At 38.6% G+C, this 25937-nt stretch overlaps 1 long non-coding RNA gene across 5 annotated transcripts in view; it reads right to left on the bottom strand.

Moving 5' to 3' along the window:
* Positions 1–25937, bottom strand: part of LOC112158751 — a 354072-nt gene that overhangs the window by 218948 nt on the left and 109187 nt on the right. For 4 of the 5 annotated variants that reach the window (XR_004947099.1, XR_004947100.1, XR_002921355.2 and 1 more), the window contains 2 exons: positions 20662–20731; positions 14611–14673 (listed from right to left, as the gene is read on the bottom strand). This is a non-coding gene — a long non-coding RNA (uncharacterized LOC112158751). The remainder of the gene's footprint in view (positions 1–14610; positions 14674–20661; positions 20732–25937) is intronic. The other variant, XR_004947102.1, reaches the window with a different exon arrangement.

Consider the following 25937-nt stretch of genomic DNA (forward strand, 5'->3'; position numbering starts at 1 on the left):
TTTTTGTCTATGTAGAAAATCTGTATGTGAATTTGAGGCAATTTGGCAACCATGGCCTCCTACAAATTAACACATTGTTTGAATAAACTGCTAGAAACATCGAAGTGTGAAAGATGACGGCAACAGAGATAAAACTGCCACAAGAAATCAAAGTTGATGCAATATTCTATAACTGGCAAATGTGACTTCACATGAAAAACCAACAATAATGGTGCATTCACACCGAATGTGGACGGCGTGGCAAGTTTCAATGGTAAGTCAATGTAAAGATGCGATCTGCTGTGGTGAATCAACCAATCACGTGACGTTCTCAGTGACAAGATCAAAGAATAGAAATAAACATTTAAGATGGCAGCTTGATGCGAGGATTTTTGTCCATTTTCTCAACCCACGGGGGGCGCTAGGTTCCCGGAAACTGTCCCGGTTACTGTTGGGCGAAGCCGGGATACACCCTGCCCGTCACAGAGCTCATTGAGCTGGATCGCTTAGCGAGCTCCGCTCCCCAGAGTCCAGTAAAGTGGATAGCGGCCGCTAATGTCCAGGTGCGCGGCAAATCTAGCGATGCCTCTGTAGAGATCATCAAAACATATAAACCCAAGCTACTCGCTCAACACCATCCATGACGTGGCAACGAATGAATGAAAGAACAACTTTGGCGGTTGCTCCGCGGCATGTGTGTCAAGGTGTTGAGCAATGCACTTGACAGGCGTCAAAAGAAACGCAAATTGGACGAGCTTTCCGCGTTTGGTGTGAATGCACCATAAGGAAAATTGTATTTGTGGTGTTTATAACACGTTCTTGTAGCATGTTTCTTGTACTGGATGACATATTTAATGGTATTTTTTTATTCAAGTTGTGAATAAAAAATGCAGTTGGAAAAAGTTTGCAGCTGTGATGTTGAAGTTACAACAGCAAGCCACAAGCTCCACTGTATTCTGATGCATCTGCTTGTAGACGACTAGATTCATGTACGTCTTCATTTGCATCCTGTTCAGAACTGGATGGCTGGATAGCTTCAATATTACTCACCATTCTTGTTATACCGGTCATGTTATATTGTGGACATGAGGGGCTTATATAAACTAGCGAAAGAGCTTGTAATCAGATGGATGATGGGAAGTGGGGGCGGGCTAACTCCACACCAACAGTCCTGGCCACAACTCAGAGGCAAATTTTTACTGCCGCCCTGTAGAAACTATTTCCAAGAAAAAGACTGATTTATTATTATTTTTTTTTTTTTTAATTTTGGCTAAAAATGGCAAATTCATAATTAAAAGACTACTAGAAACACTGAAAATACATCAAAAGATGATCAGAGTATGACTTTAAAAAAATGTTTTTAGCTTTTCCCAGCAGACCTGTGACTATAAACAATGCTTCATATGTTAAACCTGCAGTTTCCTCTAATCTTTAGGACTGCACTTGGAGGGTCAAGCTCTTAAGCGGATACCGATGTCATGTCCGGGGGCAGAACAACACCTGATAAGGCATATCTTGGAATGGAAAGGACAATCAGAGAGGAGGATCTCATCTCCTCAAGGCAGACGTCTGCTCCTCTATTGTTGTAGCACAATGATCTACACCAGCTGTCAATCTCTGCCTCAACAAAAACTTGCTCTGTTTGTAAGAACTCCCATAAGCTGTTTGAGTCAGTCAAGAGGATTTCCCTTAATCTGTCATGTTTGATGATTGTATTACTGCTGCCACCGGCTTCAGCTTGGTGGCAGTGTGTTTCAGAGTCAGACTGAGTTTGCAACCAGCCTGCAAAACTTCTTCCATCATCAGGTTCAGAAAAACAAAGACACTTGTGCCCGTGCCTTTGGCTGAGATGCTCCTGAGAGTTGGCCCACTTTTACTTAACTATTTTCAAATACATTCACGTGTTAGTACCAGTAAGGCGTTGATGTATTTGATCCCAAATCTGTAAACTTATAAAACCCATTAAGGTGATGCTTGAGTGGTTAAAACAAAGGTTAGGTGTTGTAACCGTGCTTCAAATAAGTACTCTGTATAAACTCGCCAGTGCCACCTTTTAATTGCAGGCAAGTTCAGGGACATAAAAATTTTATGACTCTATGATGACGATCAGTTTAAAGGGGACTAAGTGGTTTCTCTGTGATCATACACTTGTTCATGAATTTTTGTGATTAGACTTCATTCTTTTTTATCTTTGTACTTTTTTCTATTCATTTAAGGTCGGAGATATATAGGCGATGTAGTGTTTTACTACCTTCTTAGAAGCCCAAAAGCGTGGTACAGTCACACAGACATCTCTGTCCAACACTGGCACCAACCTATAACCACCAGTACTAATGTGGGGTTCAGTGTTTTAGCCAAGAATACTTCAACACAGAGTGGGAAGTGAACCTTCAATCTTTCGATCAGAAGACGACCACTCTACCTATGCACTATGACCATCCACACTACTTCCCAATACCTAAAGATCTGACTCTTCATCTGCACAGATTCTCTCCTGCAGCTTTGTTTGGATACCTTGATTTGAAACTCAACTTCTTTTGAACTAAAGTACAAAAACTTGCACATCTTATCTTAAAAACATAGAGCAAGGACACAAGGTGAGCCTTGAGCAGTGCCCTAGAAAAGATGAACGATAAAAGCAGTTAATTAAAAGTCATTTCCAGGCATTTTTGTGGGTTGGGTCTAAAGAATTGGTCTCAAACAAACATTTACCAAAAAACTGTGAAAGATTACAGATGCACATGTGTATTTGTGATATTTTGATAAGATTTCAAGACACTTTTCAATAAATTGGCTTGTAAAAAGTGTTCATACACTGTGTGTAACAACTGGCCTGCACACGTCGTTTCTCAGAAGCAAATCATAGAGGACTATTTCATTAAAAGGATTAATCAAAACTATTATATGAAACATAAATAACTGTCACTGACAACATTTGTAATTAATCAATGTTTGATAGCATTCTTCTGGCAAATCGCCACTAACTACATTACTTTATATTAAATGCTGATGTAATATTCTGGGCAATGTCCTTGGTATTTAAAGACTGTGGTCAACCCAGCAGCTGCTAAAGACATTACCCGACGGACAAAACAATGTGTGGACGCAGATTTATAGTGTTTCTACCTTGCTCTTGTATGGTAAGATTATGCTCTGATCAATTTGTCTCTCTAAGCTAAACATCGGTAGCCGCGTCGGCAGGTTTCTGTTGGGCCTGATAGATGACCGCCTGACATTTTTTTGAGCATCTGCATCTTTTGCTCAACTTTAAAATGGCGAGGCAGGCGGGCGCCTGCCGAGCGAGGTGAATGATGACGGCAAATTGAGAGGTGCAGGAAACGCACATACTGGCTGTTGTTGCTAACAGACACGTTGGCCTGGGGCTGTCGTCAGAACAACACCTTCTCTTGAAATTTATTATGGTCAGTCTATACTTCCCGCTGCAAAAAACAACGATTTTTCAACCTTAGGGGCACAGAAACCCCCCCACAACCCTTATTTTTCTTTTTTGTTGCTCTTGTTCTCATTTGTATTAGTCTCTAACATGCGGAATAAGTGGCTGGTTGTCAAGTAAAACTGATTGCTACGAGTTGCACAAAGAACCATGACATGCCTGAAGAGCAGAAGAGATGCACTACCCTTTCTTCATAGCTCCCTGTGTATAGCTTACACTAGAAAAAAAAAAAGATTTAGAGTATCTTAAACAGGTTAAGCTAGCAGGTTGCCTAAAGGCCCATGTCTTGGAAATGTAGTTAAGCATGGGCATACTGTATCTCCTGCCTGTATGCCTATCAGCAAGCCGGAGAATTTTGAGCTGTGGGTGGAGAGTGTTCTCCCTCCTCCGCTGTCCCTTAGCATTCCTTTCTGTTGGATTTAAAGGTTATCTGTAGCCATCCTGTCCGGGGCCTCTGGCGCTGGTGGGAGAGCGTGGCGAGCCGACCACAGGTGTGAGCTCTGGAGATAAGCGAAAGGGAAGCGAGGGGAGGTGGCAGAGGGTGGTGGCTAGATATGGGGGTCCAACAAGGCCTGAGTCTGACCTGCCTTCTTGCCACTGTATGTATAGGTAAAGTGTTTCTAGGATGTAAAAAAAAATGAAACCTAAATATTTTGTAGGCTTAAACTACAGTCTAGCTCTCTGCAAGGTAAGCAGTTATTTTTCAAAAGCAATACATAATGCAGACACATACACTGAACAAAACTTTAAATGCAGCACTTTTGTTCATCTGTCGAGAGTTGAACTCAAAGATCTGAAACTTTTTTTTACAGACACAAAATAACCATTTCTCTCAAATATTGAGGGCAAATGTGTCTAAATCTGTGATATGACTTGTCTTCAATGGTTGTGCAAAGGTGCTGGATATTGGCAGGAACTATAACACACTGTCGTATACATCAATCCAGAGCATCCCAAACATGCTCAACAGATGACTTGTCCAGTGAGTATGCTGGCCATGCAATAACTGAGATGATGGTTTCAGCTTCCAAGAATTGTGTATATATCCTTACAACATGGGCCGTGCATCATCAAGCTGGAATATGAGGTGAGTTTCTTGGTCAACAATTGGCCTCAGAATCTTTTGCACTTGAAATACAATCAAATAGCCTTATCACCTGTGGACTCCATAATATCTGCCTCCCCATGCCATAACCCAACCACTACCATGGGCCACTAGACAACCTGAAAACTCTATGTGAAGGAGATGTGTTGTACTGCATGAGGCAAATGGTGGCCACAATTGATATTTTTATTTTATTTTTATTTTTTTTTGAGTCCACAGACCTTCCAATAAAACAAAAACAAATGTTTAAAAATGGCCTTTTACCACGGCCAGTCTAAGAAACACCTGTGTAACAATCATGGCTTCTAATAAGAATCTTGATATGGCACATCTTTACAATAACTTGTGTTGTCTGATCAGCATCTTGATAGGGCACACCTGTGGAGTAATCATGCTGTGTAATCAGCATCTTGATATGGCACACCTGTGCAATAATCATGCTGTCTAATCAGCATCTTGATATGGCACACTTGTACAGCAACTGTGTTGTCTATTCAGCCTTTTCATATGGCACACCTGTGCAATAATCATGCCAAATCAGCATCTTGATATGGCACACCTGTGCAGTAATCATGTTTAATCAGCATCTTGATGTGGCACACCTGTGAAATAATCATGTCTAATCAGCATCTTGATATGGCACACCTATGGGATGGGATGGATCATCTCAGTAGGTAACTGTAACAGAATTAGACAGATTTGCGGACAATATTAAAAAGATTTTTTATTTTTTGTTTAGAAACTGCTTTAGATCTTTGGGTTCATTTCATGAGGTATGGGAGTAAAAACAAGTGTTGATATTTTTGCTCAGTGTAAAAAGAGAAACAGATGTTTGCAGAGGCTGCTTTGAAAAGAGGCTTTACATAGGGTGCAGGGAATAAAGTAAGCATCATGTAATATTTGAGAGAAAGGTGAAAGTGAACTTGGCCTCAAAAAATGTTTTTTTAAGGCTTTTAAAATGAAGGATTAGGATCAGCGATTTCATCTGTTTTCCTTGCTTTACAAAAGTGAAAACTCTGTGAGAGCTGCAGACAACCCAGAGACACACTAGCTCACTTTCAGTGTGTGCAGCTTTTCCATTAATAACTAATAGGTGTAGTGTTAGGGGAAAATGGTGAATATGTCTTGGGGGCTTACATTAGCCTGGAATACAGCGTATCCTTATCTGCGGGAAGGATAAGAAAGAGCCAGGGAGAGACAGGATGCGCTGTCCTCTCTTTGACTTTCCTACACCATTAACTGCCCTAGGAGGATAATTCAAGTGTTACTAAAAGTGCCTAGAAACTGCATAGATGTATGCACACCGCTGAGCATAATCACATGTGCACCCATTCAATGATGGGGGAGTGTATCCATTAAGTGCCAATGATGTACCTGCTATAGACGCAAATACATTCAGACACACATACATAGACATAAATAGCAAAAAAAATCATATCACCTTAGGATGCATGAAAAATGTGTTAGACGTTATGTTCTGCCTTTGTGATATTAATTGTAAGTCTAACTTGGCGAGCATGATACGTTTGGATTCAGATTTTCATTATCAGGAGCTGTGAGATAATATGCAAATTGTAATAGTTAATATTCAAGTGGAATACAATGCTGCTATTAAAAATATACTGACATTTTTATTAAAGCAGTTTAAGCAAAAACAAAACACTAATGTCAGATTTCAATTATTTACGAGACAAAATTGGTAAAGTTCCAGTCAAAGGAAGATGTGGTTTTTGGTATTTTTAACATGTTCTTGTAGCAATCTCCTAATGATGGAGGACACATGTATAAAGCAAATTAAATTGACTAATTTTGCGTTTTGACGAGACATTCCAATCATTTACAAACGCACTGCAATAGGCAGCAGAAAGAAAAAGAAATGTCATTATTTCCATGAAGTTGTTTTTCCTTTTCAATTCTGAGAATACGTTTTGTGCTAAAGCGGTTTCATACTTCTGCTGAACACTTAATGGTTCATTATAAGTTTATTCATCACCTCTGTCTAGACATCTCTCAGATGCTGCCAGGTTATTGTTTCACATCCTACTTTGAAATAAGAAATGGCAACATAAGGTTATCCATTAGGTCACATTCTTGAAGGGAGACTGAGGCTACAGTTTTAAACAGCAGAGCTGAACTGTCTTTGATTTATTTCAAAGACGTACTCCAATGAAGATTGAACTTCTGTGTTTTTAACGTTCTTGAGTCATTTTTCTGATGATGAAGGACATTTAAAAAGAAAATGAAACGTTTAATTGCATTTCGGAGTATTTCTTTATTTAAATTGTTATGAATAGTTCATACAGAGATGGATGATTTGATGTGGGGATGGGCTTACTCTGTCCCCACCCACAACGCAGAGGTGAATTTCTAATGAACTACTGCCGCTCTGCAGAAACTAAGTCTTAGAAAACAGCTTTTTTTTTAATTTTAGCCTAAAATTCACTAAGAACGCTTTAAAAATAGATTAAAATATGATTGTCATTTTTCTATATAGTGTACATTTTAATATTAGACAAATGCCAATTTTCTCAAAAAATGCACAAGTAGTAAAATAGTTTTATAAATGTCCTGAAAATGCTTTCTAATTTGATTAATTGGTTTATTTCAATCAATTTTTAGCAATATTAATAATGAAAAACACAATAAAAACAAAAAATGCAGAGATATTATAAATCTATTTAACATATTAATTTATAAATTAATTATAAAACCAAATATTGCTCCTAATCAAAACAAGACATATTTGAACTTGTTTAGTATGGCCCTTTGGCCCTATCCCCACCTTTATCCCCTATTTTTTTCATATCCTACAAGCAGATAGATATGTAAAAAATAGCGTTCTCAAATTTGGATGTTTCTTAAATCAATTTAAAACATCTTGAACCTCAGAAGAAACTGACAAAAATAAACAACTGTAAAAAGAACAATATTGGTGGCTCCATGATTTGAATTAACACCAAGTCCTACAGTATGTGTGCTGGAACCACCAGTTACATCTAGCAGCTTTTCTCATGCATCATTCTTTCGTACCATGAAAGCCTGCTTTGTGTCAGTTATGCTGCTTTGTCTAAAAATAAAACTAATTTAAAAAAAAAAACTGTTGGTAGTTTTTGCATTGTTGTGGTGCATGCATGTGTGTGTTTGTGTTAATAAAAATTGAAATGCTTCAAACTGCAAAAAGTACAATACTAAAGGCATTTAGAGAAAAATAAAGCACCAAAAAAAATCACTTTACTAGTAAAATCAAACATGGTTTTCATTTATTTATTTTATTTTATTTTACTTTACATCAATAAAGTCCCAACCCAACCATCTTCTCATCTATTTCAGAAGTGTTTCCTGTGGTCTTTGAATTATAATGATGATGTTTTTAGGCAAAAAGAAAAAAACCTGTGTCATTTTCTAAGACATAGTTTCTGCAGAGCAGCAGTAATTCATTACCTATCCACCTGGGCAAAACTGTTGGCATGGAAGTAAGCCTCGGCGGATATCCCATCATCCTTTTGTTTACACACTCCCGCTAGCTTATAGCCCCTCACACCCCAACATAACATTACTGGTGCAACAAAAATGGGGAGCTGTATTGTAAATATCCAATCGTACAGTTTTTAGCCAGATTCCAGCTGGAACATGGAAAACAAAGACATACATGGATCTATTCTTCTAAAAGTGGATGCTTCGGAAGCAGCTTGTGGCCCACCAACAGTAGCACCTAAGCCCCAATCCAAATTCTGGATGTTGGGTGTGTCATTTAAATTCAGCCAAAAAATATGTCGACATTAGTAGATAGAAGGAACACATTTTGTAACCTCACTTCTAAAATAAAAATAAAAATAAAACAAAATCAGATTGGACATAAATCCCACTCTATTTTTTGATGTGTTTAAGGATGATAAAACATTTGTTTCCATCACTTATTATGTTTAAAAAATATTTCATTGCTAAAACTGTTTGCTTTCTAAAAGATCTCCTCTCCTATCTGGTTTAAGTACAGTAGGATCTACGATAAGTGTGTAATGTGACCGTAAATACAGATTTAAATCAACTCTTCCGTCCTTTAGAGGGGGGATTCGTGCAGCTTGGTAGCTATGAAAATTGCAATTTGTGTTGGGGGTTTAAGAATGTCCATAATTATCAGAGTGACTAATGAGGATTCATGCATTGTTTCTGGGAGATCAGTGGTGCGTTCAAACTGCCTGCTGATTGGGGAAGGCCCGGCTCGCTCAACTAGGACCCAGAGACGTTTGAAACGCGAAACCAAGCGTAAGTCAAACTCGTATGTATGCACGGAGAGCCGCTCTGCTGTATCTACGGCTAATTTTGGTCCCTGGCTGCACAAACATCATTAATCAAGCTGACTAAGATTAGTCACTTGCAAGCTCGCCTACCTGTTTATTATAATTAAATCGATGTACGTGTCATTGCAGGACCTGAAACAACGGAGATGGAAGAAGAAGTGTTGAAAAACAGAAAAAAACAAAGAGGAAGTAACAGATATAAGTCTGATCAGGCACCAGGTGTGCACAAGCGGAGTACAGAGACGACGGCTTCAAGGTTAACCCCCACCAGACTCCAAAGAGAAGTGGAAATGCTCTCCTCTCTGAAGTTTGATGGCACAACCCCCATTCCTTCAATTTCTATTCAAACGGCACAACAGGAAAAATAATGTCTCACAAAGGAAAAGTGAAGCCTAAGGCTCTTAGAAAAAGAGGAATCTTTTACTGACCTGAGTTATGAAAAAAGCAAAGCAAACACATTTAGGCAAACACTCCCATGTGAGTATTACAGGGAAATGGAGATAAAAACATTGGAATATTTACCCCTCTGCATCTTCTCTTTAATGGTGTGTCTGGGGTCCTTCATGACTGTCAGGAAATAAAACTAAATACAAAAAGAGAGTTGTTCAAGTCACCAATGTGTGCTCTGCGCCATTAGAGGACCCCTTCAATATACACTTGTACACATAAATCAGGAAGGAGAACCAGGAGGTGAAAGGCTGGCGGAGTGAGCGGTTTACGCCATGGAGGGCCAGGAGTAGGAGCACTGGGACGCCAGTGAGCTTTGATATCTGAGCGCTGGATACAGACACCTCTCAGTCATTTGTTCTTTTTGGAGAGGGAGCAAAACGTCTAATTTTAAGGGCCGGGAATCGATTAAAAATGTAACTAATTAATCAAAAACCTGGGAAAATGTTAATTGTAATTAATTTTTCTAGTATATGTATCGGATCAAATCAGGATCAGCTTAAATTGAATGAAAAATAACATTGAACATTTGAAAATTAAATTGTAAATTTAAAAAAATGAAAATTTGAAAGCAGTTTTAAACAAATTCATTTTTAAAACTTAAAAGGAATTATTTAAAATTTGAAAAAATAAAACAGAACATTTGAAAAATAATATGTAAACTTCAAAGAAATATAAAAAATATGAAAAAAAGTAAATTTGAAACTTAAATTTGTACTTTTTTCGTTTTTCCCCGTTTGCTTTCATTTCTCTGTTTTCAGTTTCAATTCACTTTTCAAGTTTTCGCTGCCGAGCTGATCCTAATTTTACATGTGGGCGTGGCTTGTTTTTCATTCACTTTAAGCTGATTCTGATTTGACCCCATATATATATATGCCGACCACTTATTGTCTGCAAATAATCACAATATGAAACATACTTACTTTTAATTATTGATGTCAATCCATAAAAAAAATGTATGTCACTGTTAATCTCACTATTGTAATTGTTACATTTATATGATAATATGCAACATTTGAACTAAAACAGGCCACAGAGAAATATTTACTTCATTTTTACTGTCTGGAATTTTGATATTTATCAAGTTTTACCCAAAAGTGTAATTTGTGTGACAAAACACATCGACAGTAAGATAAGCAGAACTTTTCTTCTGCAGAATTACTCCAAGAAAACAAAGATGTTGACATAGAGTAATAAGAAATAAAAATGCAGTACTTAAAAAAAAAAAAAAAAAAAAAATGTAAGTTCTGGTGACATGGCCCAAATGCTATAGATAACTGCGCAGACTGCTTTAAAAACATTTTTTTGTCATCTTCTAGGCAAAAATACACAAAGAGAGGTGAACTTTCTCTCTGAACTAATGCTTATTTAACCTATTGTGACGATCAGCATATATATCGCTTTTTTCAGCGACACCTTGTCGTGTTACCGTGCCAACGCACAAGATTACGGATCAAATAGTCAGTTTTTTGTGAAAAAGTGATCTAAACCAACTAATAATAATAAAATACTATTAAAAAAAACTAACTTTCATGCATAAATTCTGAAAAATTAAATTGTGTTCTGCAACTGTGCCTGAAAATAACAAGATAGTTAATTTCTAAAATCTAAATTAATCCTTCATTGAAATCAGCATCTCAATGGAGAACTGATAGTGTCCCTAAATCAAGCATATGTTTTTTTTTAAACAAGACCACTCACTATTTACAAATCTATATATGCTAAGACAAACAAGTTTTATTAGGTTATAAGAGGTTTTCTAGATCAAATAACTCAACCAGATACTCAAGATTGTTTACATCTTACTGAAGAGTTACTGATACGTTAGTTTCAGTGTAATAAGATACTAGACAAAAATACTTGGAGAGATTTTGTTTATCTGCAGTCTAGACATAAATATTAAGCTTAAAGTGAAGATGTAAGGAATAAGAATATCCTCAAGCTAAAAAAATAAGACAAACGGCATCAAATCTTGACCCTGTTGGCTGGCTGACATTAAAAGCTCCACACACACAATACACTATTGTGACTTTAAGTGTAGCACGTAGTTCTTAAAAACGGAACAGCGCTCTGCAAAGTATGTATTTTGTATGGAGTCAGAGTTTAAAAGCACTTTACTGAGTACAAAGTTAAGAGGAAAAACTTTCCAAAGACATCAACAATTTGAGTTAACATTTTATGGAGTGAAAGAGGTAATGGAAAAAAAATCATTGGGAAGAGTTACTCTTTTGATGTAGAAAGTTTTTATTTTTCATTTGTGACAAGCATAAATCCAAAAAATAAAAAAATGCACTAAGGGCTGACAGGATGGGTATGGAATGTGATTGATGTGATCAGGACTACCTCTGATTAGCGTTTGTATTTTTGACCTTTCTATGGCCGGGTACCAAGGGGCTGGTACCGGTTTGTGGCCCGGTGGTTGGGGACCACTGATTTAATTGAAGTAGCCAGAATGTCAAAAAACAACGAGTTGGGGACACCCAAAACATCAAAAAGGGACATGGAGGGGACCCGAACCATACGTCCATTTATGATCAGTTAGGAGTGAGAATGTGTCGGTTGTTTGCATAAGTATGTGCATGCGAGCTGTAGTTGTGTACATGTTGACATTTATGTGTGTGAAGATTTTTGGAGCCAACAGGTATGTTTGTAACATTTGAGTGTGAACAGACCCCTGATATAACAGGAAAATCTGTCCAATGCAGAAGCCTTCTGCATCAAGAACATGTTAAAAGCACGTTTTAATTGGAGTAGGTCTTTAAAACATTGGGTGCCATCAAGCAAACAATTATCAATGGCGTTAAAAGTCCAGAAAAGTTGAATAAGATGAGAAGAGTTGACTGCGTGAAGATCCTAATGTCCATCAGATTCCAGTCTAAACAAATAAACCAAAAACATTTCCATTAAAGATTTTCATCCCAGTCAAACTAAAAGTCAGAAAACCTAAAACAGCAAAGTTATTATTTTACTATTTTGCAAAAATAGAACAAAAATCAGAAACAAGTTTTAAATGGGGGGTACAATTTTAGGCTTGAAGATTTCGAATGACAAAAAAAAAGACAAAAGAAAAAAAACACTAAATTGGCGTAGAAAGTTCAAGGAACTTAAGAGGAGAAAATGCCTACAACATTCAAATGGAAAGTGGAGATTCCTGCTTGGATTACAGTCTTTGGACAAAATAAAAAGGTCCTTGCTGGGCTCTGAGTGCACCCAGCCTATAATCATGTTGCAAACTTATGTCAGAAAAACAAAAGAGCAAGCTGCAATTCTAAGAAAAGTAAAAACAGCTCAATTCTGCATCTCTGAGTACCTTCCTAGAAGCAGTCATGTTGATTTTGAGTGGACGGTCAGTCTTCTTAGTGTGTGTTTAAGGACGGATGTTCTTGGCTCAATGTAGGCCATGGCAGGCTGTGTTTTATCGTGTGGGTTTTGGGACTGGACCCCTCATGCTGGTACATGCTGATGGATTGCTGATGTCAGCTCATTAGTGGGGCTACCTTTGCAAAGTCATCAGCTCATGTAGGAGCAGCACTGCTTTGTGGTTTAACAGGGAGCAGAACTGAAGAGTCTGCATTGTGGCGGGTAATGGTCCAATGACTGCAGTTTTTATGTTTCCACAAAACGATCAATGCCTTCTTGTTGGCAAGAGACTAAAGGAAAGTAAGAACTTCAATGGACTACACATTCTCACTCCTAACTAACTTGTCACATATGGACATGTGGTTCGGTCCACCTCTGTATCATTTTTACATTTTGGGTGTCCTTAACTTGTCATTTTTTGACGTGTTGGCTGTTCCCATTAAATGAAGAGTACCAGGCGCAGTACCGGACACAGTGACGGACGGGGACCAGTATGGTCAGCGGTATGCGTCTTGTTACCAGTCCACCTCTTGAGGGTTGAGAACCCTTGATTAGTGTATGCATTTTTTCCGTCTGAGGCCTGTACCAAGTAGCCCTTGGACCAGTACTGATTCGCGACCCCGATGTTGGGACCCCTGATTTAGTGGAAGCAGCGAGCACGTCAAAAAATGACAAGTTGGGGATACCCGAAACGTTGAAAAGCGACACAGAGGGGGCCCAAGCCATTCATCCATTTTTAAATACACCACTAGGTGCTACTTGGACACATCATCAGTAATGAAGCCAAGGTCATGGGGTGTTTCGGGTCTTTGATCATCAAACACCCTAGTTTGGGGTTATCAGCCCCCGACTTGTGTCCGTGTGGACCATTGCTGCACAGATCTTCCCTCTGGATCCAGTTCTTCTGCATAGCTGACCTTTTACCCTGAGGAGTTTGAAGGTGTGTGGTAGGGACTGGCAAGAAAAACCCAGGCTCCCCACTGGTTCGCAGCGGGCTTTCCAGCCATTTCTCTGGCATGTTTGGCCCTCTTGCGTTCATTGGCCTCCATTCTGTCTTCCCAGGGGGACACTAAGCTCAACCACAACTACTTGCTTTGATGGCTCTGATGTTAACACCATGTCTGGATGCAGTGAAGTGGCCGAGATGTATTCTGGGAACTTGAGTTGTCTTCCCGGATCGACTTGGATTTTCCAGTCTTGTGTAGTGGTGAGAAGTCCTCCTACAGGGCTTGGCTGCTGTCATGTCTTTTCTCCAGCTCTGACGAAGGTGATGAACTGCTTGGAGGTGTGCTGGTACTCACAGTTGGTGATTGCTGTGTCTGCCAGGGCCCTGAGGACCTGGTCATGACACCAGCAGTACCATCCTTCCACCATACATGACGAGTCGGGAGTGAAAATGCATTGGAATGGCAGGCTATTGAAATGTGTATCTTGTAAATCATTCAACCATCAAACCAAAAAAATTCGTGCAACTTTAAGTTATTATTCTTCATGTCAGACTAGTTTTTGCAAGTTTTACCTACTTTACTTCAACTTAAAACCATTTTTCAACTATAAGAACCAAAGCAAGATATTCTCTTGTTAGTTCAAAAACAAATACATGGAAAGCATCACCACTTACTTATTAAGATTTGAGCAATTTAAGAAGAACAATGCACAGATAGTTAATTTTACTTTATCAGAAAAATAGGGAAGAAACACTCTTATAATATTTTTGCAAGACTTTTTCCACATTTACCAAAAAGTCAATCATAAAGAAATAAAATCCAATAAACCTCAACAAGTTTCCATTTCCACAAGAGAATTACTATTAAAGTTCCCTCTGAAATAGCATCACATCTGAAGCAATGCTCTATCAAGCGTAGAGGAAGTCGAGATGTTTTGCCCAAGTAAACGGCTGTGCACTTTTGTGAAATAAAAATAGAAAAAGATACACAGCATGTCAAGATGATCATCAAATCTCCTACCTGTTGTGAAGCACGGCTCCTCGCAGTCTCAGAGTTCCCCCAGGAAATTTGATACCAGGAAATCTATAACACAATGAGAGGGGGAACGCAATAGATCAAAAAGTTTGAAGAATATTGGGCTAAAACATCCCTGAAAGAAATATGTCATACAGTTCTGAAATGATTGACTTTGAAACCAATGTTATCCAACAATCTATAGATATCTTCAATTTAGATTTCAGTTTTAAGATATGTGTTTAACATGGCTGCCAGTTGGAGGTCAAGCTGAAAACCTTAAAACGTGGGCAGCCGTGGTGCAGTGGTATGGAGGTCGAACTCTGATCAGAAGATCATAGGTTTGGTTCCCACCTTGTCTGCCCACGTATTGAAACTTAAGAAAACTATGGGAAACTATGGAAAAAGACACTGAAGCCCACTTGGCCTCGAGTGGTTATAGGTTCGCACCAGTGTTGGGTAGTGGAGTGGTAATCAATGAGTGCATGGGTGAATGGGACTGTCACTGTGATGCAATTTGGGTCTTCAAGGAATGTACAAAAACACTATACATGTATACAGCATTCACCACTTAAAAGCTAGTAATCAATGATATGGATTTAGTTTCTATATTTTTACAACAAGAATATTGTATACTGTTGTCATTCTGACATTGTTTTCTATCACTGGTTATCTGAAGAACTTTGAATGTCTATGTAAATCCTAAAAGTTTGGGAAAATGTACAAGTGTGTGTTTTGCTTTTGAATAATTGCCAAATTAAAATCATTTTTGGAGCCAAATTGGTTTATATTTGCATCAATAGGCGTTAAGGGGTTAAAACGTTCCTTGTGTGTATTACTCCCCCATGGAACTAAGCAACAGTTTATTTATTTAGTCTTAGTTGGATATTTAAAGGGTTAAGAAAACTTTTTTTTTTAGAAATTAAAATGAAATTCCAGAAACTATAAACGTTTAAAAAAACAAGAAAAAGCAAGTATTGTGGGACATCATTGATTGGTCATTTATGTCCTAGTTTTGAAGGAGGAAAAGCAGAAGGGTGTCTTACCTGAACTTTGGTAAAAAGCTACGTTTTACAGTTACAGTTGTGTGTGTAATCTTTGAACATTTTATGGAAATTATTTTACGTCAAAAATCAAGATTTTTTTGGAATTATGTTTTGGATTCTGGAATTTTGCTTTTATATCTAAAATGTAATGTTTTCTTTATCATTTCTTTTGCTTTTTTAATTGTTGTGATCTTTATCATGATAATGCACTGAGTGATTTGTTAATGTGATTTGCACTTAGGGCCACCGTAGATATAGTCAGCAGTTTAGAACACAATTAATTGAGATTAGTTCGGAAATATATATTGTTGCATAAAATCAGGAGAAAACTCAAAATACATGTATAGTATCTTATTTTCACGTAAAAATATATTTACCACCAGTGAAAACATTGTATTTTTTCCCCATCCTTATCATAAATGATACAAACTTGTACTCCAGAGTAAAGCTTAGAGAATGAAACTTTCAGAGAGGAAGTTCTGACGGGAAACCAGCCACTTTCTTAACTCCATTAGATAAAAGGTTATAAGAGAATCTGAGTGAGGGCAAAAGCAGCATCTCTTGCTCTGTAATAGAACACAGTGGCGGGTGGCTTACCGCACGCTGCGCTGGTTGCCTGTAGCACCATGGCAACAGGGAGAGAAAAAGAGTTGATGTCGGGTGGCGGTTCAAGGACTTCATTTGTTCCGGCGGCATTTTAATTACTTTGAGCACCGGTATTTAGTGAAAGAAAGACATTTTGAAGCTTTAGCAACAACTCGGAGGAAGCTTTAAAGGTTTGTCGACTTCCTTGCCTCTCATGCTCATGACATTAGTGCAACCATTGGAAATGCGGAGATAAGAGAAGCAGGCGGATAATGAGAGACGGGCGAAAACACAGAGAGGGAGAAGAGGTTAGGAGAGAAAGTGAGGGCAGGATAGAGACAAAGAAGAAAAGTCAAGGCGAGTAGAGATAGAAATCTGTAATTTATTGTTTATTAAAAAAAAATGTAAAAAAAATAAATGAAAAGTTGTCTCAAAATACGCTCTTTGTTCTCCTTTTAGGTGCTAAATTAAATATACACCCACTGGCCACTGTATTAGGAGCACCTGTCCAATTATTTGTTAACATAAATGTCTAATCAACCAATCACATGGCACCAACTTTATGCATTTAGGCATGTAGACAGGGTCAATACGATCTGCTGCAGTTCTAACCGAACATCAGAATGGGGAAGAAAAGTGATTCAAGTGACTTTTAATGTAGCATAGTTGTTGGTGCCAGATGAGCTGGTCTGAGTGTTTCAGAAACTGCAGATCTACAAGGATTTTCACCCACAATCATCTCTAGGGTTTATAGAGAATGGTCAGAAAAAGAGATGCTATCCAGTGAGCGGCAGTTCTATGGGCGGAAATGCCCTTTGAATGCTAGAGAATAGTCAGACTAGTTTCACCTGATAGAAAGACAACAGTAACTCAACCAACATATGCAGAAAAGCATCTCTGGGTGCACAACAACCTAGAGGCAGATGGGCTACAGCAGCAGAAGACCACACCAGGTATCACTCCTGTCAGCTAAGAACAGAAAACCTAGACTACAATTCACACAGACTCACCAAAACTGGTCAATAGAAGATTGGAAAAATGTCTGGTTTGATGAGTCTCCATTTCTGTTGCAACATTCAGATGGTAGAGTCAGAATTTGGCATCAACAACATGAAAGCATGGACCCATCCTGCCTTGTATCAATGGTTCAGGCTGCTGGTGGTGGTGTTGGAGTAATGGTGTGGGGAGTATTTTCTTGGCCCACCTTGGGCCCCATGGTTACAACACCACAGCATACCCAAGTATTGTTGTTGACCATGACCATCCCTGTATGACCACCATATATCCATCTGGGGACGGCTTCTTCCAGTATGTCATAACATTGGAATCATCGAGACAATGAGTTCACTGGACTCAAAAGGCCTCCACAGTGACCAGATCTTCACCAATAGAGCATCTTTGGGATGTGGTGGAGCAGAAGATCAGCATCATGGATGTGGCATCTAACAAATATGCAGCGACTGTGGGATTCCATCATGTCAATGTGGACCAAACACTCTCAGGAATGTTTCCAGTACCTTGTTGAATGTATGCTACCAAGGATTAAGGCAGTTCTGACGGAAAGCCCAGTACTAGCAAGGCTGGTGAGTTTGTCTTTTAGTGACATCTAAATCTTTGACATAAGATCCTCTTTTATTTTAACTTCAACACAAAGATGCTTCTTTTTCTACAATGTCTTTTCATCCATGTCTAAAAGGATCAGGACTCATTAAAAACTCCCCAAATTCAGAGCATCTCATAGACAGAAACATTCTAAACCTCCAGTCCTGCAACAAGCAAACAGCTTCTGGTCTCTATTTGTTCTCCAAACTGGCATTCACTTGAAGCACTGACAAGGTTATTCATATCAAATAAATCCACTGAGATTTCTTCTTTTTTTTTCTTCTCTGCCCACTCACAAAAAACGGAAAAAAAGGAAAAATGCTTTTTTATTTTTTATTCTCACAAAAAAATAAGATTTATACCATCAGTGTTTACAGTTTTTGGCACAGATATGCTCTATATTTTACACTGACAATATATAAATAAATATTCCATCTGTGTAAATTCTGTAAAAAGCATTCCTGCCAAAAATAGTCGGTAAATTTGATAATAAAATAAATAATTATGAGGCATCTGTGTCTAGTGGAAGAATCAAAAGCTAAAAAAAATGTAATTTATTTTCTATTCAAAGGTGAAATGTTCCTTGTGACAATGAAGGATGATCATACATTGTCATATATGTGCACTTTAATATAAAATATATAAAACAACTTTACATAATAATATAAAACAATAATCTAATCTATTGCCACTATGAACTCTGCCATTAATTGAGGACTGACATGCAGTTTGAAAGAGAAATGACAGCAAATTGACGGGAATATCTAATTATCCTCGTCTGTGACATCGTTCCCTCCAAGAACAGAAGGTTACGCATTTCTACCCCAAGAGATCTCCTGGAAGAAAGCGCCCCATGACTGCTCCTTTGTTGTCTGTGATGGATTGTTTCCTACGTCCATTTGGGCCCCGTTGTTGACGGATAGCAGCTATTGCTGTGGTAAAGTCACTGCTGCCTTCATTTTTCCCTCCATTTCTTTCAGTCGAGTTAATGATGCCATTGTAGAAAAATTCCGTGTTACACCACATATGTAAAACGTGTGGTAAGGTGTCAAGAGCACCTTTCAAAATAAATTAAACTGAGTGTTTGAACCATAAAGCAAAGCAAAGACAAGTGGGCATTTTTCTTAACAAGGTTTCTATACCATTTTGTGTAAGCAATAGTTGGGAACCAAGATGATATATTGAAAATGTGTGACCTTGAATTGGAGGAAAGCAAAACACCAGATAAAAAACATTAAAGAAGAATAGAGAAGTCTTTATCTACCAGTCTACCAGTTTTAATTGCACTTCTTCAATACACTTATTCTGGGTGGGCTGGCCGGCAGCTGCTGCAGGGCATTGGTGGCATACGGAGGGCATGACCTTGAGGCTCCTTTCCACGCAGCGGGGCAGTTCACAACATCAGAGCTGAGAAGCGGGTAGGACCTCTTTTCTGGGCACACCAGTACACCCCATTTTATTCCATTGTTGTTCACATCAACCAGAGCTGGATCTTCTGGCTTATGGTCCCCTGGCCCTGTCGTGGGCCTCCGCTGGCCACTGGTGTCAGCCTCCCCTTTCAAGCGGTCGGTCTCTGTCACTTCCCCCGGTTTGTCCTCAGTGGGGCTGGAGGGCAGATTGCTCAAATATGAAGTGCGGGCTAACATAGATGGCCCCGGACTGTCTCTGGGAGTGCGTGTCTAGCCACTAGCGTAGGTCTCGTGTAGTCTGGGCCTGTTCCGCCCTGAGGTGGGGAGTGTCCCAACCCTGGCAAGGGCTCCAGCTCTGCACACTCTCTGCTCCTCCAACTCTTCGACGTATGGGTGGCTGGATTGGCCAGCTGCCTGGTGCTGGTTCTGGGGTGTGGACTGGCAGGCCTCCTGCCTTTGCTGGAGAACTCAAGATGCTCGTTTCCATTGAGAGGTCTGGTACGGTCCGGTAAAGTAAGGAGTAGTACAGTACGGACCAGTTAACTGGACCAGTTTTGCTCCCACTGAGTGATTTGTTTTCACAGTGCATACGTGGTGCAGACCGCTAGCATGTCATTGTAGTGCGACAAACAGAAAAGCAACAACAATGGAGGTCATCTAGAAGCTCGTCTTTTTCTCGCTTTACTTTTTGTACATCGTGAATAACAGGAATTTATTCTTGTTTGAAAGAAGATTGCGGGCGACTAAGAGGAATACCTCCGTAAAGAGAAGAATGGAAATGGTAGCTTAGCACTATACTGGCGCTTTCTACTATTGTCAATTAACGGATGGCTACAACGGGTCTGCCCCCACCGTTCCATTTTTCTATGGACCTACAACAGATGGAGGCCCTCGAGTGGTACGGTTTAGTACTGTTTGATGGGTCAATTTTACAATGGAAATGCTCAAAATACTGTACCGCTCAGTGAAAATGAAGCTAACGTGATCAAGGAACACATTCATTCAACCCACCTGCCTACTCACTTCTGCACAAATATGGACATAAGTCATGTTTCTACACCCCTCTCCTTATCCTTACCTAATCTGTACATTCAGTTGTTGGACAGAACAAGAAAAAATAAATAAATAAAAACAAACAAAAAGCAATACAGTAAGACAAAATGGGAAGAAAATTGATACAAGTAATGTCCACTTGGGTGGTCTTTGTTTCTTTGTTGTGTGAATAAAAAAATATTGTTTTCAACATCTCATCTCATTTTCCTTTTTCCTTGTTCTCCGTGCTCACTCTAAACCCATCCCTCCCCTTCTGTCAATTTGTGAAGACCCTGTATCATTACTGTCAAAAAAAAAAAAAAGAAAAAATCCTACTGCACCCCTGCTACAAAAGCTTCGAGATCACACACACTCATACTTACCGCCCACCCGTGTGTTGAAGGAGTGACTTTCTCCTCTGACGCACAGCAGCAGGCTTCTCCCATAGGATCCCTGAGTCAGACAGATGAGCAAAGTGAACTTGGAAGAACGGGAGTCTTTGATTTTCCTGTCACACACTTTTAGCCCCCTGGCCCTCATAAAACACTGTTTATCTCCATCTTTGTCTGACTGTGACACTAACTGCTCGCCGTGTCTCTCTTCACAAACACAGAAGATAAAACCACCGCGGAAATCCGCACATTTTGAGGATCAGATAGTCACACATCAGAGTGACCTCTGCCTCGCTTAGAACTTGTTTATTAGAAAAGCCGATGATGAATGACAGAACTATCTCAAGTACATGAGTGCATTTTTTGAAGCTAAAACTGAAAGCCTAAACTGTCAGAGGCGGGTGATTAAAGCCACCACATCTCACACCTCAAGCTGCAGGAAGCTGAGGGAGCTCTGATTATCATCAATGACCCTCCATGCATTCAACTGATCCCGTCTAAGAGCCTCTTAAGTCCAAATGGAGTTGGCTTCCAAAACAGGTGTCAAGTAAATAATAGGTCATATTATCTACTGATGAGGGACTGGATAATCAAATAAACATTAAATCCAAAAGGTGAATGGTTAAAATGCCCCGCCATCAGATAAGTCTGCTTAGTAACTGATAGAATCACAAAAGGAGGTCATATAGTGGTAAAGGCCAACAGTAACTCAGAAATCACTTATAGTCCCTACTAATTAGTGATGAAAAGAATTCTGTTGGTTTATTCTTTGTCTTGAAATGAAGCATGAAATTATGACTCAGCAGTCTCTGCAGGTGCTGCTCTAATTCCAACCAAGCTTCACTTAAAGTGCCACTCCGATTATCTTTAGATCTAATGTAAAAGCGTTCCCAGTGGCCTCTTTATTACGATTAAGGAGTTTTTGGCCAAAATTGTATTAAACAATTAGGTTGTTTTCTTGGACATAGTTTCTGCAGAGCAAGAGTAGTTCTTAAAAATCCCCCCTGAGTTGCTGAGAGCTTGGAGCAAGGATCATGTGGCCCACCCAGTGTATTTAATAAGCTCATTTTCAAACAGAATTGTCTTTGTTTAACATAAGTATTGAGGCCCACATGACCACTTTCACTTCTTTAAACCCAGTCAAACAAGTCCAAACATGTCTGCACACTGTCATTAAAAGGCTCATCAAGTTTGAAGAAATACAAGAAGCACAAATACTTTAGCAGACTCCCTACCAGGAGAGTGAAGGATATGATGTAGTGCTGCTAATGTGGTAGAAAACCAAGTTTTCATGCTTAAAAATAAAAGACTCCAGAAACAGGAAAAAGAGACGTGCTTGTTGAAAAAAGTTGGGTATAGGGAGGCCGACAGGCTGATAAGTGAAGGAATTGAAGGAGAAGCTCATTAAACCAGTATAGTTGAGGGAATAGCCAATACAAGCAAAATGATGATCACTAGAAAGCAAGAATGAGAAAAATAGATGAGTGGACGCAAGGGAAGACGAGTAGATAAGCGAGGGAGGATGAGAATAGGGATGGCAGGGAATTGGGGGATGTTTTGAAATGTGGAGAGACACTTAAAGCACACTTATAGAAATCCATTCTTTACGCATAAACCTTTCTTGATAGAAGAATGCAACAGAGAGCAGAGTATGAAATTTTATTCCCATGCTCATTGGGACGGGCCAACTGAAAGATGGTTTTTATATTCTCTCATTCTTGCAAAAGGGTTTTCAACGACACAACACTTCTCAAAGGGCAGCTCCAATGTCACAGACTGTCAGTGATTTATTATCCATTAGGTACAAAGTGACTTTTAAGAACAAGATCCTTAAAAAAAGGCATTAGATAAAATGTTAATGTCTGACCAGCCATTGTCATTAACACCTTGATGTTAATATTCCAATTAATATATAATGCTTTTAAACACGAAGCTTTAACTTAACTTATTTTTCTTGTTCAGTGTCACACATTCAATCCTCCATTGCAAAACATTTTAAAACTTTAGAATTTTTATTGTCCAAAATGTCTAAGATGGTGCAATTATTACAAAATTTCAAGGTAAAAAAGTTAAATTTTACCAGGATATTAAAACAATTTTATTAAAGCAGCTTACAAAAACATAAATGATCTTTTCCAAAGACCAAAGCAAAGATCTGTTGACTTCACTCCAGCATTTAAAATAGTGTATTTATTATTTCTAAATAGGTATTAGTTCTATAAAAAAGGTGAATTCAATGTTCGCTTTGGTTCAGTCTCCTATCCCTATAGTTGCAAAGTGATGCAGACAGCAATGACATTGCGAAGTGTAAAAAGGGAAATTTCTCCCTTTAGTTGCTTACCAAGAAAAATAAAATGTTTTTTTGTAGATATTCAAGAACTTTGTAAATCTAAAATAAAATATTGTTTGGCAATTTTCAAGTGCAGAAAATTCAAATAAAAAAAAGTCATAAAATGACAGAATACTGAAAGCTGGCTACAAATATAAGCCAAGGTTATGGATGTTTTTAAAAGTTTTCAAGCCAAATGTTTCCTCCATCACTCTGGCATTGAAACATTTGAATATTGAACATCTTCTGTTAAAAGCAGTCGTGGTTTTAAAGAAACATTTTACAGTCTTTCAATCAAACGATGCCTTTTTTTTTAACTACTTCAATGCGTTATGTCGGGTCTTATGTCACATCTATGACCATGACACTGAAAGCAGGCCTTTATTGTGCGTGCTTAATATATAGACTACACAGCAAATAGGTAAATGTGGCCTCAAAATATAAAAGGCTTTTGAATGGCTAAGATTATAAAAGTTGAATAGGAAAATATTTATTTCACCAATATGAAATAAAAATGTTTAAGTGCAGAAAAATGTATGACAAATAAAGGAATCTCTCTATACTAGAAGCAATGAATGAAAAAGTCTTTACTGCCTGTAAGACGTACTTGGTCATGGTTGGGATGATATAAAAGAGTCTTCAAAAGCATAAGCTCAGGGGAAAGAGTCAGCATTCCATTTTGGATTATTCAAGCGGATCCACAGACCTTTTCTGCCTTATTTTGGCGTCCTTTTCATCCATTATGTCAACTCACCCTTTGATCCCAACTGCAAAAGATGGCTTTTCATAAAACAACAGAGACAGACAATCAGAGCCTTTGTAGACCTCAGTGATATCCAGAGTGCAAAAAATATGGTTTAAAACAAGAGGGGAGGGAAAGAAATCCTCTGATGAAAAAGATGGAAGCTAAAAGATGTCTTTGCACCACAATATCAGTAATATGGAGTCACGTGAAATTTATCACTGTAGGCTTAATTGTTAAAAAAAATTAAATAAAAAAGCTATATATATATATATATATATATATATATATATATATATATAAGATTTATTGTATAAATATACATGATTTGGGGCTGCACAGTAGCACAGAGCAATAGTGGGCAAACTATTTGTTCTGGTTCCCCAAAGTGGAATAAATTGTGTTATGGTCCTTAATTATTTTTGTTTATAAATACATGCATTAATCTTCAATCAAAATGAAAGCCTGATGTTTTTGTACATATTCCATGTCATTTCTTTCTGTAATAAGATCATTTGACTTATTTTAAGCAATATTTACCTTGTTTTTGTACATTTTTCCTTGGTTTTTAAAGCAGATTTTTGCAGTGTCCCAGGGGGTAAAATGAGTTTAATCCAGTGTGGGTGCTTAGGCAAGACCCTTGAAGCTATTGCCCACCCAATGTCGGGTCTCCCTGTGCCTGCCAGGATTGTGTCGGGAAGGGCATCTGGTGAAAAGTCGTTACGTTGTGGTGACCTCTTAACGGGATTTGCCAAAAGGTGAACAACAAAAACAGTGTGTGTGCTGAAGTGTGCTGAATCTAAATGTAGACAAACAACTTTAGGATATGGAAAAATTAGAGTTAAAGGAAGAAAGAGAAGATCAGTAATTTCATTACCAAAAAACTAGAGCTGTCAGGCGATTAAAAGTTTTAATCGCGATTAATCGCATTTCCAGAGTTAACTCATGATTAATCGCAAATTTACATTTGGCCTTTTTTTAAGGAAAAAAATGTGTCCTTCGTGGAATTAAGCAGTTCTACATTAATTATGAAAACAAGAATGACAAAATGTATAGTTTTCATCAGAAATACTTTATTTTGTAACATTGTATTGAGATAAACTTTCTTAACAATAAAAGGCTGTAACATAAAATCCATAACAAAAGCCCAAGTGCAAGTGAAGGGCATTTTAAATTCAAAACTTCAATCAAGGTTCAGTAAAATAAAATTAAAAACATCAAAAATAAAATTTCCATAACACTTTCATGTTCATTTTTTGTCTGAACCAAATCTTTTCCTCCTCTGCTGAATTGCAGTAATAAGTTAAATAGAGATTTATCATTTCGAATTAACTTTTGTTTTTTAAATCATTAAAGACTGAGAAAAGCGGGATACAATGTGGATAGTTTGACAGCCTGTTACTGCCGCCGCGTTCTCTGGCTGCAGATCGATGCAGCGACGTGTCCAGCGGAGCTCACGCCATGAATATGCCGGCAGACAGACCGCTATGCTGGGGCTGGATCACGCTTAATACCTCCAGAACATCTAAAACGTCCCCCGGTGCGCTTGCTGTTCGGAACGTCGGGGGTCCGCAGCTCTCGGGACGTGGCGCCGGACGCGAGCCGGTACCACCAGACGTGGTACTGGACGCGAACTGGAGCCAGGTTAGAGTGCAGGAGCTCTCCAGGTCCTAGTGCCGGGCCGGTTTTAGCTCGCAGCTCGGTGGTTGGAGACCCGCCCGTGATCTAGTGAGAGCAGCCGGTGAGTTAGAGGGGGGACGCCCGCGCGCGGTATGGAAAGGCACGTATGAGAAAGTCCGCGATTAATGCGTCAAAAAAATTGTCGGCGTCAAGCACACGTCAGATTAATGCGTTTTTAACGCGACAAATCTGACAGCCCTACAAAAAACTGATTTTGTAACATTGCTTTTCTTATGTAAAGAGCCAATGTATAATTGAGTTAATGCTAAAATTTGGCACTTCTCTTCCTAAAATCTATGAAATCACAAGACAAACTGAGAAACTTCAAAAAAGAAGAAAAAATGTTAAAGTTGAGTGCGACATTACCTCATCCTTTAACACCAAATGTCAAATAATACGCTCTTTGACACATCATTTCTCTTCAACCAATTTTAGCGATGTACATGAATCAGCTGATTCTGAGAAAAGAGACTTTTTATATTTCCTTGCAAAACAGTGCAAACCCCGCTGTTTTTT

Source organism: Oryzias melastigma, linkage group LG23 (assembly GCF_002922805.2).
Source record: "Oryzias melastigma strain HK-1 linkage group LG23, ASM292280v2, whole genome shotgun sequence".
Classification (NCBI taxonomy): Eukaryota; Metazoa; Chordata; class Actinopteri; order Beloniformes; family Adrianichthyidae; genus Oryzias; species Oryzias melastigma.